This window comes from Phocoena sinus, chromosome 9 (assembly GCF_008692025.1).
Source record: "Phocoena sinus isolate mPhoSin1 chromosome 9, mPhoSin1.pri, whole genome shotgun sequence".
NCBI classification, from domain to species: domain Eukaryota; kingdom Metazoa; phylum Chordata; class Mammalia; order Artiodactyla; family Phocoenidae; genus Phocoena; species Phocoena sinus.
In genome coordinates, this window is record NC_045771.1 from 51,644,946 (window position 1) to 51,662,549 (window position 17,604).

At 41.0% G+C, this 17,604-nt stretch overlaps 1 protein-coding gene across 2 annotated transcripts in view; it reads right to left on the reverse strand.

Moving 5' to 3' along the window:
- Nucleotides 1-17,092, reverse strand: part of MPP6 (membrane palmitoylated protein 6) — a 109,383-nt gene extending 92,291 nt beyond the window's left edge. Inside the window, exon 1 of one of the 2 annotated variants that reach the window (XM_032642741.1) lies at nt 16,823-17,092. The gene's annotated coding sequence lies outside the window, so the exon portion shown is untranslated. The remainder of the gene's footprint in view (nt 1-16,822) is intronic. The other variant, XM_032642742.1, reaches the window with a different exon arrangement.
- Between the last annotated feature and the right edge of the window lie 512 nt (nt 17,093-17,604).

The window sequence follows — 17,604 nt, forward strand, 5'->3', positions numbered from 1 at the left end:
CTTTTAGCCTAGAAACAATGACTCAGTACTGCCTAATTCAGTGTTCACAGAGAACTTACAGAACAAAACTACCACAAAAAATGAATAATGAGAAGTGACTGTATTTGCATTTACATGTCTATCTCTACCACAAAATTAGTGGATTCTCTGAGGGCAGAAATGGCATCTTATTTATCTTTGAACTCTAATTTTTATTATTATGCCAAACATACTGCAGTTAACATTTATTGCATGTAATTAAAAAAACTGTAGTTTCTCATCGTTGTAATGTAATTTTGCCCTATATATTTACACTTCATGGTAAGATCCCCACACTGCTCCCCACACCAGGAAGGCCTTGCTCAACTGCACAGTTAATGGCCGGAACTTCATCCTCCATCCCGATTCCTTCACCTCTTTTATAGCCAAACATCAAGCTCTTTAAGTTCAAACTTAAAAAAAAAAAAAAAAGTCACAGTTAAATGAAAAGGCATTTACAGAGATTTATTTTTCTTCAGGTCAGTTAGCATCGATGGGCTTAGAGCTAAAAACTATGTGACAAGCTTCCAGACACAATGGAAGGCTGAGCACACATGCCTACACTGTCTCCCTTCTGAGGTCCCACTGACGTGACAGAATCATGCTTTTTAAAAAGAACAGAACACCAACAGTACTAGAGGTGAGATGGGAGAGAAATGAAAGATTAGAAACCAGAAATTTTAGGAAATACTAGAAGTCAGAAAGCTGGTGAAGAGGCTTGCATGTCTAGCAAAAAGATGGACTTGAAAATCTAAAGTAATTCTCTCACAAAATGCCTAGAAATGCTAAGCAAAGTACCAAAAACATCCTCTCAAGTACAAGAGTAAGTCCTCAAGAAACTCCTCATGTGCCAACATGAAGAGGATAAAAACAAACTGGTAAGCATGTGCTTGAGTCATGGCTGCATGGAGTGTTTGCAGATTTCAGTACCCAGTTCAGAAGCAGCAGTTTAGGCCTTGGTCTGTTCAAAAAGAAGAAATGCCAATTAGACCCCTCCATATAGATCAGGGATGTTACAGGACTAAGCTCCACCTGGTAAAAGAATGGCCTGGCAAAGTTGTCCCTGTTGGCAAAGGAAGACAGCGAGGAAATGAACCTTTTTCAGCTTGAACTCTGTATTAGGGGACAAATACCACCTGAGAATTTGTAACCACAGCCTACTCTCACGGCTTCAGGGCTCCAATATACCTACCTAGTTCAGAAAACCCCAAGCTGAGAAATTACACAGGTGCCAAAGAAAACCTTTAGCAAATCTTCCCTGGAGGAATGTGTCCCCTAACCAGGCTGCACAGAATCCCTTGAATAAAACCCTGCCAAGCATGAGCTCACAATTCGAAAATAACAAAAAAAGCTCATGAGAAAAAAAAAAAAAAAAAAAAAAAAGATAGGTAATTGAAAACACAAGAGTAATACTATCATAAAGGAATGCAGGTAAGATTGAATAAATGTTGTAATCTAAGCCATCAGAGGTAAGCGCAGTTCTTCCCAAGTGGATTTTTTTCTGGGCCTCCCTTGAGAAGTGCATGTTTGCTCAAATATTCTTCTTTTATAGTAGAGTCAATAGTTACTGGGTAAAGTTGAAAAAATAGACGCATGTTTTCTAAGACACACAGCATAATTTTAAAATTTACAAAACTCTCACCCAGGGTAAGTACCACTCCCCTCCCCAGGAGCACTTGGAAATGTGTGAGGGCATCTTTGATGCTCCAATGGCTGTGGTAGAGAACAGGGGCGCTAAACTTTAAGTGGTGCTCAGCACAATCCCACAAGACAAAGCACAGTACTGCCAAAAATGCCAAAGAGCAATTGTTGAGAAACACTTTACTGATATGACTAAATCTGAAGCTATTATCAACGAATAACGCTATGAAGTAAAACTGGGAACAGAAAATTTGAAACTTTCATTGTACATTCATCCTTCTGTACTATTTTAACTGTTTATCATTAATATTTTTTAAAAATTAAAAATAAATGTATATAAACAAGTAATGGGAGGGACAGCTGTCCTGCTCATCAGTCAACATAGATCTCTCCTTTTAGATAAACTAGGTTGCTCAGCACACCAAGGATAAAAGCAGTGCATCAGACTACCCTACAATTCCTAGACTCAGAAGAGCAGTCTCTTCCAGCATTTAAATATTTCTTAGCCAAAGTATCTCCTGAATTAAAACAGACTTACTGACGCTGGTTGTGTGCTCATGCAGTGAGGATCCGAAACCTCTTTTGGGAGGCAGCAGCTGCAACTGCAGTGCTCTCCACGGCTGACAGAAGCCCAAGGAAGGAGTCAAGACTCAAAACAATAACTACGCACATTTGAAGTGGTGGGGTAGGATGGTTCTGTTGTGCAGTTCCAGAATATGTCGCTTAACAAGCCAATGAAATCCTCTTTTTAACAAGTGATCTATCAGTGAGGCAGATCAGTTTTAGACTGACGGAAGGTCAATTAATGAAACATTTGCACAGATGAAAATGGAAGATTAAGATATAAGTGATGTGTACTACAAGGAGACAGAAAATATTTACTACAGAAAACCCCCCCTACACTTACTCCAGAACTTTGCTTCTCAAAGATGACAAATTTTCAACACACACACACACACACACACAATATGGATCCATCACATCCTGACTACTACATAATTTCTTTATACTTTTGCTTCCCCTCCCTATTCCTTTCCTGTACACAGAGTAGCTAGTACAGCTGACCCTTGAGCAATGGGGGTTTGAACTGTGTGGGTCCACTTACACGTGGATATTTTTCAATAGTAAATACTACAGTACTACACGATCCATGGTTGGTTGAACCCACAGGTGTCAAGGAACCACAGATACAGAGGACCAATGATAAATATCCAGACTATCAGCCCCTACACCCCACCACCCACCATGTTATTCAAGGGTCAACTGTACACACAGGCATACTGCACTTATATTTTACTAAATGGCCAATACGTTTAGATGAACATCAAACTGAGGTATGTTAAGGAAAAAAACCCGGTTCCTAATGTTTTTCACTTATCATTATGAAACCATTCTAATACCTTTTAAAATACCTTCTCATATGCAACTGTTTTATGTAGGGTAATCTTTATCTATAAGCAGGGATAAAATTATTCTAAAAGAAATAACTCCTAGATGGTTTTTCTAGGAGTTAAACATTTCATTTAAATGAACTTGTATAATAGAAAGATTACAACAGTTTCAAATATTGTCAGAAAAAAAATTACCTTGCACGAAAATATTAGAATGGATACAAATATCATCAGAAAAAAAAAAACACCTGGACTCAAGAACTAGCTCAACCCAGAGCTGGGACTTGAAGCACATGAAAAAGCCTTCTTACAAAAGAAAGTACTTAAGAAATCACATCAAGAGGCCCTCAGAATTTGAAAATAGTGTGATCCCTCAAGAATTAAATTAGTAAAAGGAAACACAAGATACATAGTCCTAGCAGAAAAATGTCACCCTAAGAGAAGACAGATCGAAGTATTTGGAAATATTTGTCTAATCAAAGTATCCAAGATATAGCCGTAGGATAAGAACACAATAAAGAAAACAGTGACAATCAAGTGTATTGTAAGCTGTGGGAAGAAAGTGCATTAACAGAAGGCAATACCTGGTCAAATCTAGAAAAAAGGAAATAATAAATTGACCAGGTCTCTAAAATTCCCCGTGAAGAACTTGCCTACTCCATATTCCAAGGTTTCTCAATCTTGGCATTACTGGCATTTTGGTTCCTTGTTATGGGGGGCCGTCCTATGAATTGTTTAGTAGCATCCTTGGCCTCTAAGCACTAGATGCTAATAAGCACCTTTATCCAAATTGTGACAACCAAAAATCTTCAGATATTACCAAATATCCCATGGGAAGCAAAACTGCCCCCCTTAAAGAATCAGTGGTATATTTTAGAATATACATTGATTACACTGAAATACAATATACACAATTACACAATATACACTGAAATACAATGCAAACCAAGCTAATAAAGTTTGACGTTTCTAGCATCAAAATCGCCTCACTTTTCTTGATCACCCAGTAAGTGTCTCATAATAATTTGGCTTTCTAGATAAAGTATCATCATGGTTGCAAGAGGTATTTACTATATGGTTTTCTGATAAATTAAAAAAAAGAAAGTCAGAGAGAAAGGCCCATGACCATTCTTTATATATGCCTTCTGATAATAAAAATCAAATCACATCTCATATTTCCCCACAACTTCTAACACTGTTTTGTTTTTCAGGCATTTGAATGCTTTTAAAATTTAATATTCCTGGTTTAATATTCTTATCATCTTCATCAGTACTATGAGCGTCTTGCTTTTCTAAGTTTCCCTTTTTCCTAATTTTTAGTTTCTCTGTCCCTCCCCTCCAGGACAACACGCACAAAGCGCCTCCATCATCATTATGGTAAATACCCTTCCTTTGAAAGTTAACAGTATATCATGCTGGTCCAAATATAATTTGACTTACTAGTTAATACCCAGGTAAGTGGTCTCAAAAGAACTTTTCTATCCTTTAATAATAATAAAAAGGGTCAAATATAGTTGAGAACAGCCTGTTTAAATCTAAGGAATGTAACAATTTACTTAAAAATAAGAACCTAAATGAACCTTTAAAACAAGAACAGGGCTTATCTTGGGAAAAGATCCCTAAACCCTGAAAATCCAGGGACTGTCCTGTGCCTAGGAATCCCTTGAAAACTACCTTGAAAAATACCTCTATATTCCATTTGATCAGCCACAGTGAATTCACAATTTCCCTGTATTCATCTTATACTCCCCATTCTCTCTGCCACCTGTCTTCCAAGCTCTCGCAGCTTCACCTTTAAATTACCACTGCCAAGTCTTCTACTACTATTCTCTTCTTAGCTGTAATCCACTCAGCATAAGACTATCACACAGATCACGTTAAAACATCATTTTAATGACAATACCGTATTAGAAAAAGAGGGCTTTCTGCCATCTGGAAATGCTTAAATTTCTCTTTTAAAAATCTAGCCTGGGGCTTCCCTGGTGGCGCAGTGGTTGAGAGTCCGCCTGCCGATGCAGGGGACGCGGGTTCGTGCGCAGGTCTGGGAAGATCCCACATGCCGCGGAGCGGCTGGGCCCGTGAGCCAAGGCCACTGAGCCTGAGCGTCCGGAGCCTGTGCTCTGCAACGGGAGAGACCACCACAACAGTGAGAGGCCCGCATACCGCAAAAAAAAAAAAGTCTAGCCTTCCATCTATTCAACTGAACTCCTCTATTCTCTAATACAAACTCTGTCCTGACTACATTGATCTTTTTACTTCCTATACCTACAACCACATTATCTCATTCCCACCCAAATGCCTTCATTCATGTTACCTCACCCAACAATATTCTTTTTTTCTTGGCTATTCAATACCTAATCAATTGATGGCCCCCTTCTTGCTTTTTGTTTTTGAGCGGGTACGCGGGCCTCTCACTGTTGTGGCCTCTCCCGTTGCGGATCACGGGCCCAGCCGCTCTGCGGCATGTGGGATCCTCCCGGACCGGGGCACAAACCCGTGTGCCCTGCACTGTCAGGCGGACTCTCAACCACTGTGCCACCAGGGAAGCCCCCCCTTCTTGCTTTTTTACAATCAAAGTTTTAGAGCTAAAAGCATCTTAGGACATATCTCAAAAATTAATCCAATCAAATGAGCAGCAAGTCCCTCCCTACAGGTAAGAATTTCTTTTCTTAAACTATCTCAAAACTTACAGTCTGCTGCACATGATAAACCACTACTTATATGCTAATTTCTGAGGTTTCCTAATTTGCTTAATAATAAATATCAAGCATTGCCTAAAATCATGGGACAATGCTTGGCTGAGGGGACACAAAGACCATTTCTTCCCTCAAACAGCGATATAAAGTAACCTTCATATTATGTGAAATTCCAGTATATACATATATACACAGATTTACTTTTGGTAAAGATTTCTACTTGAGTGTAACAAATTCTAAGCTGTTGTTTCTGGAGATATTTTGGAAGAGAGGGAACTGCAGGTTTGGAAGGGAAATAAAGAGATGGCAGAGTAGAAGATATTTGCCGGGCACTCCTAAGAGAGATAGAAACAGAGACAAAACAAATTTCCAGCCTTTGATCTAGAATCACAGTCTGTTGGGAAGGAGAGAACAGAGATGAGAATGGAAGGACAATCAGAGCCAAGTCAGTGTCCCACTATGTCACGTTCTGACATGAACTGGCATGAAGTTACCACGGACCGAAAGGAAATATAAATACCCACTTGGCTATAGCGAGCTGAGTTAAATAAAGGTTACTAAAAGCTTATTCTTTTACCTCAAATATCCAAGTTATGCTATCTCTAAAACAACAATTAGAAACAGAAGTTGAAGTTAGTAACCTTTAAGTGAAAATAAGAAAGGCTCTGAATAAGATGTCCTAAAAACTGCTTCTTAGGATTTATGAAGCATTTCCTGTCCCCCGCTACCCCAAGACTGGAAATCCTGAAACACTTCTTTCAAGGAAGTAGTGGTAAATGGAAACTAGTTGTATAGTACCCGGGATCTCCAAACAGAATTGCATAAAATGTCATCGATAATTTGATATATTTAATGTTTTAACTGGGAGGATATTAAAAGTTTATAAGGTTTTTAAGGGTTCATTCACAGTCTCAGAATCCTTAATCCTATTTCCCCCACAACAGTTTAAATTCCTTCAGGGAAAATTTCTCTACCTTGGGTTTCTCAAGAACCCAGTGCTAAGGATGGCAAGCACATACTGTGATGGCTTTGCCCATGTGCCTCCCAGGGTGTTCCAACCTTCTTAAAAACGTGGTTTAGGGCTTCCCTGGTGGCGCAGTGGTTGAGAGTCCGCCTGCCGATGCAGGGAACACGGGTTCGTGACCCAGTCCGGGAAGATCCCACATGCCGCGGAGCGGCTAGGCCCGTGAGCCATGGCCGCTGAGCCTGCGCGTCCGGAGCCTGCACTCCGCAACGGGAGAGGCCACAACAGTGAGAGGCCCACGTACCGCAAAAAAAAAAAAACAAAAAAAAACACAAAAAAAACCATCTGAATCAACTTATATAAAATTACGCATGACCATCATTTACTTTCTAAAATAAGCAACTCCAATGAATTAAATTTCTTTAACTCAACTACCCAAGTTTCTTATACCAAAGTCCCAGACAGGATATTTAATAGATGAATAAAAAGGCAAATAGTTTTATGTAAAATGAAACTTCCCGTAAAACATTTTATTGTATGCATATAAAAATACATATTCAAGGTAAAATAAAAAGACAAATCCACTTGAAGACAGCAACATTCATTCCAAATACTAAAGAATTCCTATTATATGATAAATGGACCATTATGAACATATTATAAGTATGGTCATTCTCTTCATTCCAAGCAAAGTGCTACATTTTCAAACACTACTTACTTCTTTAGATTTTAGGGAGAAAGCAGGAGGAAAACTCAGGATTGTGTGAATTTTATAAAAATTTTAGATTACGTTGGAAGGAATTTTTGAGGTTACATAGTCATCTTTCCACCCAATATTTAACTTGCCTTTGTAAACACACTGAAATGTCATATACAAATAAGACTTATTAATTTTAGTCAACAGCACATAACTTACTAGACTACTTTAAAAGCAAAGTTCTTTTAAAAAAATATTTACTAACAGACATAGCTCTTATACTGGAAAGAAAAAAGTGAAAGTATGAATCAAGCAAAGGCACTGAAGACATATTTGTTCAACAAATATTATCCACTGTACACGTAACACTGTACCAAACAGTAAGAGAAGAAAAGGATACTGATATTTACTGTACCAGACTCTGTGCTAGACACTTTACATATATTATCCAATTAAAATCTTACACCAACCCTATAAAGTAGATGTTATAATCCCTATTTTAGAGATAAGGTATATTGAGTTTAGTAGTAACACCAGAATCTCTGCCAGCAAGTGTATTGTTTATACCACACAGAGCTCTGTGTCCTGAACAAAGTAAAAGAGCTGGAAGTTGGTAAAACTGGAATTACAACCCATATCGCTAACTATCTTGCCTTGCTGAGTAAAAAAATAATAAAGTACCCAGTTTCAAGAAACTGTATCATTTCACTATATAAGAAACAGTGAAAATGTTTTGCTAGTAAGCAAAACCCCAAATAATATTTGTTACAGTTAATGAAAAGTAACTCAAGCATTAAGATGGTAACAGCAATAAAGTAATTTATAAACTGTCATTATAGTATTAAAATTTTCTAAAACTTCCTAAAATCTGGAAGTAACTGTGACATTAGCTCTCACCATATCACCAGATGAGAAGCTATTTATATGAGCTACAACTGGAAGATGAACTTGCAATATCTTAGAGAGCCATTCTTTTCTGTACAAAATTGGATTTCTTTATACACGTACACATGTGCACGCACACACACATCATATATATATATATATATATATATGTTGTATTTGATACAAGACCATGAGAGTTATATTATTCTTCATACGAAAACCAAGTTGAATGCTTTGGAAAGACCCAAAGAAAGCAAGTGACAAAACAAGAAAACAAAAAATCCAAATTGTTGTATAATTAAGTGTAAGCAAGACAGCTATAAACAATCCAGGAGTCACAAAACACTACAAGGATCCTACACTCAGATTCCTTCACAAACTTTTAAGTTTTTGCTCCTAAGTTAGGATCACTGATAATATACAAGTTTATATAAGAACGTTGACCCAGAGCTCCAGTCAAAAAATATCCACGTCTTAGTCCTTGGAACCTGTGAATGTTACCTTATTTGCAAAAGGGATCTTTGAAGCTGTGATTAAGGATCCTGTGATGGGGAGATTATCCTGGAACAATAGGGGGGGCCTCATATGTGTCCTTATAAGAGAGAGGCAAGGAGAGAGTTCTCCTTCTCTCCCACACAGGAAAATGTGATGAGAAGAACAGAGCTGAGGGAGATTTGCAATTATGCCCTTGAAGACTGGAGTGATGCACCCACAAGCCAAGGAATTCTGGCACCACCAACAACTGTAGAAGAAGCAAGGGACATAGTCTTTTCTTGAGCTTTTGCAGGGAGCACCCTGTTTTGGCCCAATGATACTGATTTCAGACGTCTGGCCTCCAAAACTGTGAGAGAATAAACTTCTTTTGTTTTGAGCCACCAAGTTTGTGGCAATTTGTTACAGCAGCCACAGGAAACTAACTCAATCAGAAAAGGGTTTTTGATTTTTAAAAAACTGTTGATGAGCAAATGAGATAATGTGTGGAGAACACTTAGCAAAGCTCCTGAAACATAGTAAGCATTCAAATATATTGTTGATGCCATTATTGATACTAAGCCAACTCTGTCTAAGCTCCAAGCCCTTGGTAGTAAGAGGAAAAAATAAGGATGTTCAAACAGTAAAACAGGGGAATACATACACAAGACTCAGGATGGAAAACACATGAATCAGCCCTTCATATGATGTGTACCTTCCAGCTATGTCAGTGTTACGTTATAATTTGTCCTATACTGAAAAGATAAATGGTGGATGAGGCCAGCCAAAGACAGCTTCTTGGGGGAGGCAAGCTTAAACATTTATTAGCAGAGAAGAAATAAGGGGGCAAAGAAGGGGAAAGCATGAAAGTGAGCAAAGCAATCGAAATCAAGTAGATGCTTGTAGAGCTATCAATCTGGCTAAAGTAGAGACCAAGGTGAGACAGACCTTCTGAGGTTAGTTATCTAAATGGTAAAGGACCATAAAAGCTATGCTGACTGATTCAGTCATTAAAAAGAATATTTTACAGGATGTATTATTTTACAAATATTGGCTCTTGGGGGTTTAAAAAATGTAAACATGCTCTGGCCCCACTCCAGACCTACTAAGTTAGAATCCTTTGGTGTGAGATAACTCTAAAGGATTCTGATACCCACTGAGGTAGAGAACCCTTGTATCAGAGCCAATTCATGGCAAAAGACCTACAGAATTAAAGTCTCATGAAGGATATAATGTATCCTCAAAGTATGCATTCAACTAAATCAACAGCACTTTCCTAGGTTAAAACTTCTCCCAAGATGTAGCCCCTCTGGGTTCCACCACATACTTTCTATAAATCCCTCACTCTTTACTTTTCCTTTCCTAAGCATGTGGCCCCGATCTGCTCAGTCATCTTCCTCACGCTTTCTCACAAATTTTTCTAGAAAAGGTCCAAGAATTTCAGCTGCCCTCCCCCATCTTTCCACAACATTTTTCCCACCCAACTAAGATCTAACAATACTTCATAGAACAAAGTAACCATGTAAAAGTTCCATTATTATATAATAAACTTATAAAAGTGTTCTATGACCATTTATTGTAATAAAATCTGAAGTACATATATTAAGTGAAATTATAAATCATTTTTTACAAAAGATTTCCAAAAGCATAAAATTATAAAGTGGCTATAAAAAGCCAATAAGCTAAGCCCTATTCACTTCAATCTTTACTTAAGTGTTACTAAGTAGCTAACAAAGTACAAGGCTCTGAAAAGATACAAAGTATATGGAAATCTCAGTGATTTAGACACAAACTTCACCAGTACTAGAGTAGAAGAAAAGGAGATCTGGGAAGGGGAACTGAATATGATCCTTAAAAAAAAAAATCTCCTTTGTGTGTGTGTTGGGGGGTGGGGGGTGGGGGGTGTGTGTGTGGAATCTTTTTTTTTTTTTTTTTTTTTGGCGGTACACAGGCCTCTCACTGTTGTGGCCTCTCCGGTTGTGGAGCACAGGCTCCGGACGTGCAGGCTCAGCGGCCATGGCTCACGGGCCCAGCCGCTCCGCGGCATGTGGGATCTTCCCGGACCGGGGCACGAACCCGTGTCCCCTGCATCCAGGGAAGCCCTTGTTTTTTAGAATCTTGCTCGCTTTACCTTAGCCTGGGTTTATTTCATGATTAAAGCCAAAAATAAAGCAACACAAGTTAGTGTTCAGGTAAATAAGTTAGTTCTTTCCTCTCCCATAAAAAGCTACACCAATTTATACATACTCCCAGGTAGTTCTTTTTACCTTAGTAATCTTCAGAAATTTCAATCACATCAAATTCTATTGATATATACTTCCACCAGCAATGCGTGAGAACATCTGTTAGTCTCTCTCCTCTTCAAAAGTACTATCAGAGGGGCTTCCCTGGTGGCGCAGTGGTTAAGAGTCCGCCTGCCGATGCAGGGGACATGGGTTCGTGCCCCGGTCCGGGAAGATTCCACATGCAGCGGAGCGGCTGGGCCCGTGAGCCATGGCCGCTGAGGCTGCGTGGCCGGAGCCTGTGCTCCACAACGGGAGAGGCCACAACAGTGAGAGGCCCGCATACAGCAAAAAAAAAAAAAAAAAAAAGTACTATCAGATAACCAACAAGGACCTACTGTATAGCACAGGGAACTCTGCTCAATACTCTGTAATAATCTAAATGGGAAAAGAATTTGAAACGGGATACATGTATATGTATAACTGAATCTGTGTACACCTGAAACTAACACAACATTGTTAATCAACTATACTCCGATATAAAATAAAAAATTTTTAAATGTACTATCAAACTTTTTTGATCTGTCAATCTAATAGGTGAAAATAGTATCTCATAGTTTAAATTTTTGATATTTATATTGTGTGTGAGGTTGAATGTCTTGATATATATGTTTAAGAACGATCTGAATTTCCTTTTCTGTGAATTATCTGTTCATGATCTTTGCCCACTTTATGGTTGGTCTTTTTCTTATCAATTTGCAGGTACTCTTCATATATTAAGGAAGTTAGCTTTTTGTCTGTTATACAAGTTGCAAATATTTTCCTCAGTTCATGCCACTTTCTTTCCTTCATGTATATATTATCGTCAACCAAATGGTAAATTCCTTCCATAAAAGGACATTTCTTTTATATAAACCCAGGACAGTGCTTTTCAAATCTTCCAACTACATACAGCAGCAAAATTTAAAAGAGGGGAAACCAGCCTTTTGCGGGGGGTGGTCAAGGGTGAAAATGAATTATTACTGCGGTACCTATTTGGGTTGACTGCCCAATCCTATTTCACATGATTACAGCAAGTACAAGCAAGTTCTAGTAACATGGTATAGTTTGCTGAACAGGGGAGGGATGGGTGCTGGATGAATCTGTTTCCTGTGGTCTGGGCTGGTGCAGGGAACATTTAGGAACTGCTGGTGGCCATCTATTACGAGGACTAGGAAGTGGTCCTCTACAGCATAAGAAGACGTGAAGCAAATGCACAGTGAAGAGTAAAGAGAAGAGATGAAGTGTATCCTGCTGGCACTGGAGTCCCAGAGTCTGAACCCTTGGATTCCTTTAGGCACTCCTGCATCTTTACAGTATATCTCACTTTTTGTTCATACCAGTTAGAATGGATTTCTATTACTTACAGCCAAAAGTGGCCTACTTACTACAACTATCATCTACTCAAATCATTTCATAAAGGAACATTTTAACACCAAAGCCTCAGGAGGGATAGAACCTCAAATTTTAAAAAAAGGTTTCTGTTTAATGACAGCTGTGTGCCAGGAACAAATCTAAGTTCTTGGCATATACTGTTAAACAAGAGAAAAAAATCACTGTTCTAATGGACCTTGCATTATAGTGAGAGTATACAGATAATGAAATAAAAATACAATTTCAGATATGATAAACAGTTTGCAGAAAAAAATTTAAGTAATGGGATACAGGGAAATGAGGATGGTGCCATTCTGACAGGGTGGTTAGATAATAATGCTCACCTGAGAACGTAATTGAACTGAAACCTGAAATGATGAGGAGCCAGCTGTGTCATGCTTTAGGATGAGAATTCCAGGCAGAGGGAACAGACCTAAGTCAGGAACAAGCCATGACATTTGAGGGAAAAAAAGAAGGGCAGTGTAGGTGGAATATAGCGAACAAGGGGGAATGATAAAGAAGTGGTAATGGACTAATTGATCTAAGAGGAAAAAGTGTAAGTTGGTAAAGTAAGTAGGAATCAGACCATGTATAGGAACTAGTAGGCAGAGGAAAGGATTTGAAAATAACTTCAGCTTTATGAAAAACTCACTACATTGTCTTTAATTCTCATTTTGCTTTGCATCAGTGATAACTTTACAGACCTTTAGAAACTACTACCCAAGTATTGAACACAATGTTGAGGTTAGCTAGGAATGAGCATTTCCTAAGCAGAAAATATCTCTTCTGGAGGACTATGAAATGTTTTAAGAAAAAAATGCAAAGCCATCTTAAAAAAGAAGAAACTAGGAAAGATGGTAGAAACTACTTCAAATTCTGTACTACTTATTATACTGTGAATGAATACTATGATCAAGATTGCACAAAGGTCTTAAAGAAGAACTTAAAAACTTAAGTCCTTTCTAAACTACTATAAAAATAACATCCTTTGCTGAGTTCACTATTATTGAATTGGACGTTAACAAAGTTAAATATTGTCAGAAGAGAAAACTGGAAACTAGACTTCTTTGACTTTATTATACCTCTTGAGAATAGCTACAGCTTAATGGTCAACAAAGTTGTGGGTTTCGATCTTATCTCTATTACTATGATAAAGGAAGAACTTCCCCTATGTGATAAAAATTAGGTACAAAGGATGCTTCAATATCTTTTCCTCTGAAAGCTTTTTAAATTAGGAGAACAATCAGCTTTAAGAGGTTTGGATACAGTACAGCTCACATAAGATGGTGTTCTCTCCAGATCTTTCCGGATAACTAATATCTATATACGCAAAGCAAGTAATTAAACCTGCACTGCTTCTAAGATTAATATCAGTAAAGTCAGATCTTTGAAAGCTCTAATGTATTCATGAATCTCATCTTTCACTATGTTAGATATTTAGTTAGCTCACGTAACCAAAAAGTAGACTGTTAATAACACAATCTATAAAGAGAGGTACTTTTTGAGTGTGGTGTGAGTTAAAGAAATAAAAGTCATTTAGACACCTTGATCAAGACTTGATTCTGAGGGCATCCTCCTCAACACATTTGCAGCAGTTTGGCAGTGCTCAGGGATGATTAGTAGCGGTGTATGGGAGGGAGGGATACGGTCAACCTAAATTGTAAAGTCTCCCCCCAGTGGTCTCACATACAAATAACAGGAAGAGTTGGGAAATGATCGCAGCTTCTGTGAGACTGACCAAAAGTAATCTATGCAGAATCCGGTAACTACAATGAAGAAATCAAATCTTTAATTCAATACTAGCACCATATCAGTGAAGAGACCTCGTATGCTTTTCTGCTCTTATGATATCATAAATGTGAACACTATTTTTGGAAGGAAAGAATCTATAGGTTCTTTTTTCTCAGTACAATTTTTTAGGAATAATTTAATGATATCCTCAGCCCAGTATTTGTTTTATCTAATGGGCAGGTGTTCATTCCTCCAGAAATAAATACAAGCACATCCCTTGCAAGTTAACTACATCTACCTGAAGTGATGTTCTGATACAAATTTAGTCACTTACCAAATGAACCACCTTGTTAAAGTATAACCAGTGCTAAAAACCTAATGTCTAATTTGCAAGACACTCTTTTTAAAAAACCACCTAGAACTAGGTAATTTATAATACAGCGAGTGACATAAAAAGTACAAATGGCTCCTCTTCCCTCTTTTAATATTTATTTTCTTGGTGTTTTTATAATTAGGTAGCCTTTGACCGGCACTAACCCTGTATTATTTGTAACTTGTAATAATTTTCTGATGTTACTTTTAACAAAGCTTGGATGTCAAAAAAGTGAAGGGCATTTAATTAAAATCTCAGTTGTCTTCTGCTCACCATCTATTATTAAATGGTAAAGTATATAAAGGGATGGTAAATACTCAAACAACTTCAGTTTTAAAAGCAGAATATAGATAACATACACGGAGTCTCACAATTATGATTTTCTTGGTTATCCCAAGCTAAAAAGAGGGGGTGGGGGGAGGAGGAAGAGAAGCAGGCTGTGTAGTCTTCTGGAACAATTTCAGCCTTAAATGAGACTCAGGAAAAATGCAAACTGCTCCCATGAATGTTTAAGAAAAATATGATTCGTTTAAAAAAAAAAATCCAACAGTTGGCCTACAGAACAACAAAAAATGACGCTTATATAGAGCTACCAGACTTGCTTAAGCCCCTAATTTTTCTAGTGTTTATTTAATTTAGAACGTGAAAAAATTCATTTTGAAATTCCAAGTGGAAAAGCAACTGAGTGGCATCAATTAGAAAATGACACACACAGACATCCCGGAATCGTTTTTGTTTTTTTGCATAAAAATATTTAGTGTGCAATCTCTATAGGACAAAAACAGAGCTATTAAAAATGTTGCCACTTGTATATTATGTAACCCTAGTCTAAACTAAAAGAAGCATAGACCTTAAAGAGTAATACATTGTGCAAACGTCTATTTAAACATGAATTTAAATACATGATAGATTTCAGATACAGATGACCCCAAAAATGACACAATCCACAAAAGTTCTTTGTTTACTGTAATCAGGCCTCAGAAGACATGACTATAATCAGGCCTAATACAATAATACCGTGAGGTCTGTTGTTACACCTGCGTACTGCAACTACCTCCGCATTGGTTAACAGCGTGTTACCTCTCCTAAAATATTCGGCATACGGAAGTTTCCCAACGACCATCTGAAAGATTTCACTGGAAGGAATGGCTGCTAAACCATACTCCCATTGAAGAGCGATTTTAACGCACCTCCACTGTTCCGAGCCATATAACAAGAAGACCAAGTCAGGAAGCACAAAGTAAAATTCCAACCATCCCCAAAGGCATGGAAAAAGAGTAAAACGTGGCTAGCTTGACCTTAACCGGCTGTTTATAAGTAATGCGGAGAATTTTCTGAGCTTCCCCATCAGCCTTCAATTACCTTCCTCGCCTGCCCCCACCCCCCTTTTACGTGCCCCAACGGATGGAAATTGAATGGATGTAATCTCGAGCCGTAATCCAAGCAACTGGGGAGATTGAGCCTAAACTCCCAAGAAAGTGTTAAAAAGTCCTTCTGCCAAAACACCCACCAACCAATCCACATCCTGTCATCACGCCGACCGTGAGATCCCTCCATCGACTCACTCCTAGCCCTCCACCCCGCCAAAAAAGCCAAAAAAAAAAAAAAAAACCCAAAAAACCACAAACAAAAACAGCCAGCACCTTTCTGGTTCCAGACCAACGTACTCAGAATCGGAAAGCACTGCCTCAGCCGCAAACGCCTCCGGAGCAGCGTATGCTCGGCCCAAAACCACTCTGGCCAAACAACTGGAGTCTCGTGCCTCGGAAGTGGCAGCAGAACTCGCCGAAAGCCTCCTCCCCCAAGAACTCGGAGCTCGAGAGGCAGCCAGAGGCCGGCGGAGTCGCCCCCACTGGGCACCGACTCCGAAAGTGTCAGTCACGGCAACCGCCGTCCCCGGCGCGGCTCTCCATTCATGCTTTAACGCCACTCTCGCCGCAGAGAGTGCAGGCGCCCGCGCCCGGCTCTCGGAGGGGGCCCCGCGCCCCCAGCCCCAGCCCTGCCCCCGCCCGGGCCGCGCCGGGGAGCGCGGGCGGAGAGCGGGGCGCGGCAGCCGGCAGCATGGGCCAGACACGTTGCCGCGCTCGGCCGGCCAGCCCGCACGCCCGCAGCCCGGGAACCTGGGGCCCCGCAGAGCGCGCCCCTCCCGCACGAGACGAGCCGAACAGCCCCCGCCGCCCGCCCGAGCCCAGGTGCCGAGGGGGCGGGGCGGGCCGGGGTCCCCGCGTGGCGCGAAGCCGCAAGCAACAGGGCGCCCCCCGGCCGGCTCGGCGCGCGGCTAGACCGTTACCCGAGAGACGTGGGGGCCCCGGCAACTCACCGGCTCGCACCTCGGCTTCCTCCGCGCCGCCGTCGCTCCCCTCCTCCCGCCGCTGCTGCTCTTCCTCAGCCGCAGACGCCGCCGAGCAGCCCCATCTACAAACTCGGGACTCGTAGTTGGGAACTGGAAATGCGGCTCTCACTCCCCTCCGCCTCCCTCTCTCTCCGCCCCCTCCGTCGCTCTCCACTCCGCCCGGCTCAGATCGCCGGCGCCGCCGCCACCACCGCGCGCGCGGCCAGCCTCCCCTCAGCCGCCCTTCGCCTCCGCCAACGCCTCCTCCTCCTCCCCCTCCCGCTCCCGCCGCCGCCGCCGCCGCCGCCGCCGCGGCGCGCTCTCTCCCGGTCTCGCGCGTGCGCCGGACGCCGGGGAGTGCGCGCTCGGGAGCGAGGAGGCGCCGCCGCCTCGGGGAAGCCGGGCCCCGCCCCTCCGGCCGCGGCGCGGCGACCAGGTGGAGCCCCCTCCGAGCGCCCGCAGACGGCGGCGTCCCGGCCAGATTCGCCGCCCGCGCCCCGCCGCCTCTCCTGGGTCTCCCCGGTCCTAGCCCCGAGCCGCGCCCGCGAGAGGGTCACCAGACCCAATCCGCGCCAGGTCTTCCAGACCGAAATTGCCGTTGTCATTCAGCATTTATTGATGAGCAAGATACTCCCCTCTGGGTGTTTTCGAAAGAGGCTCCTCCCGGCCCTTACCAAGAGTTACGTTCTAAGAGCCCACTAGTCGTGGGGCACAAAGGATAAACAGACCTCGAAAAAAAGCCTCTGAAAATCTCCCCCCTCCCCCTTCAC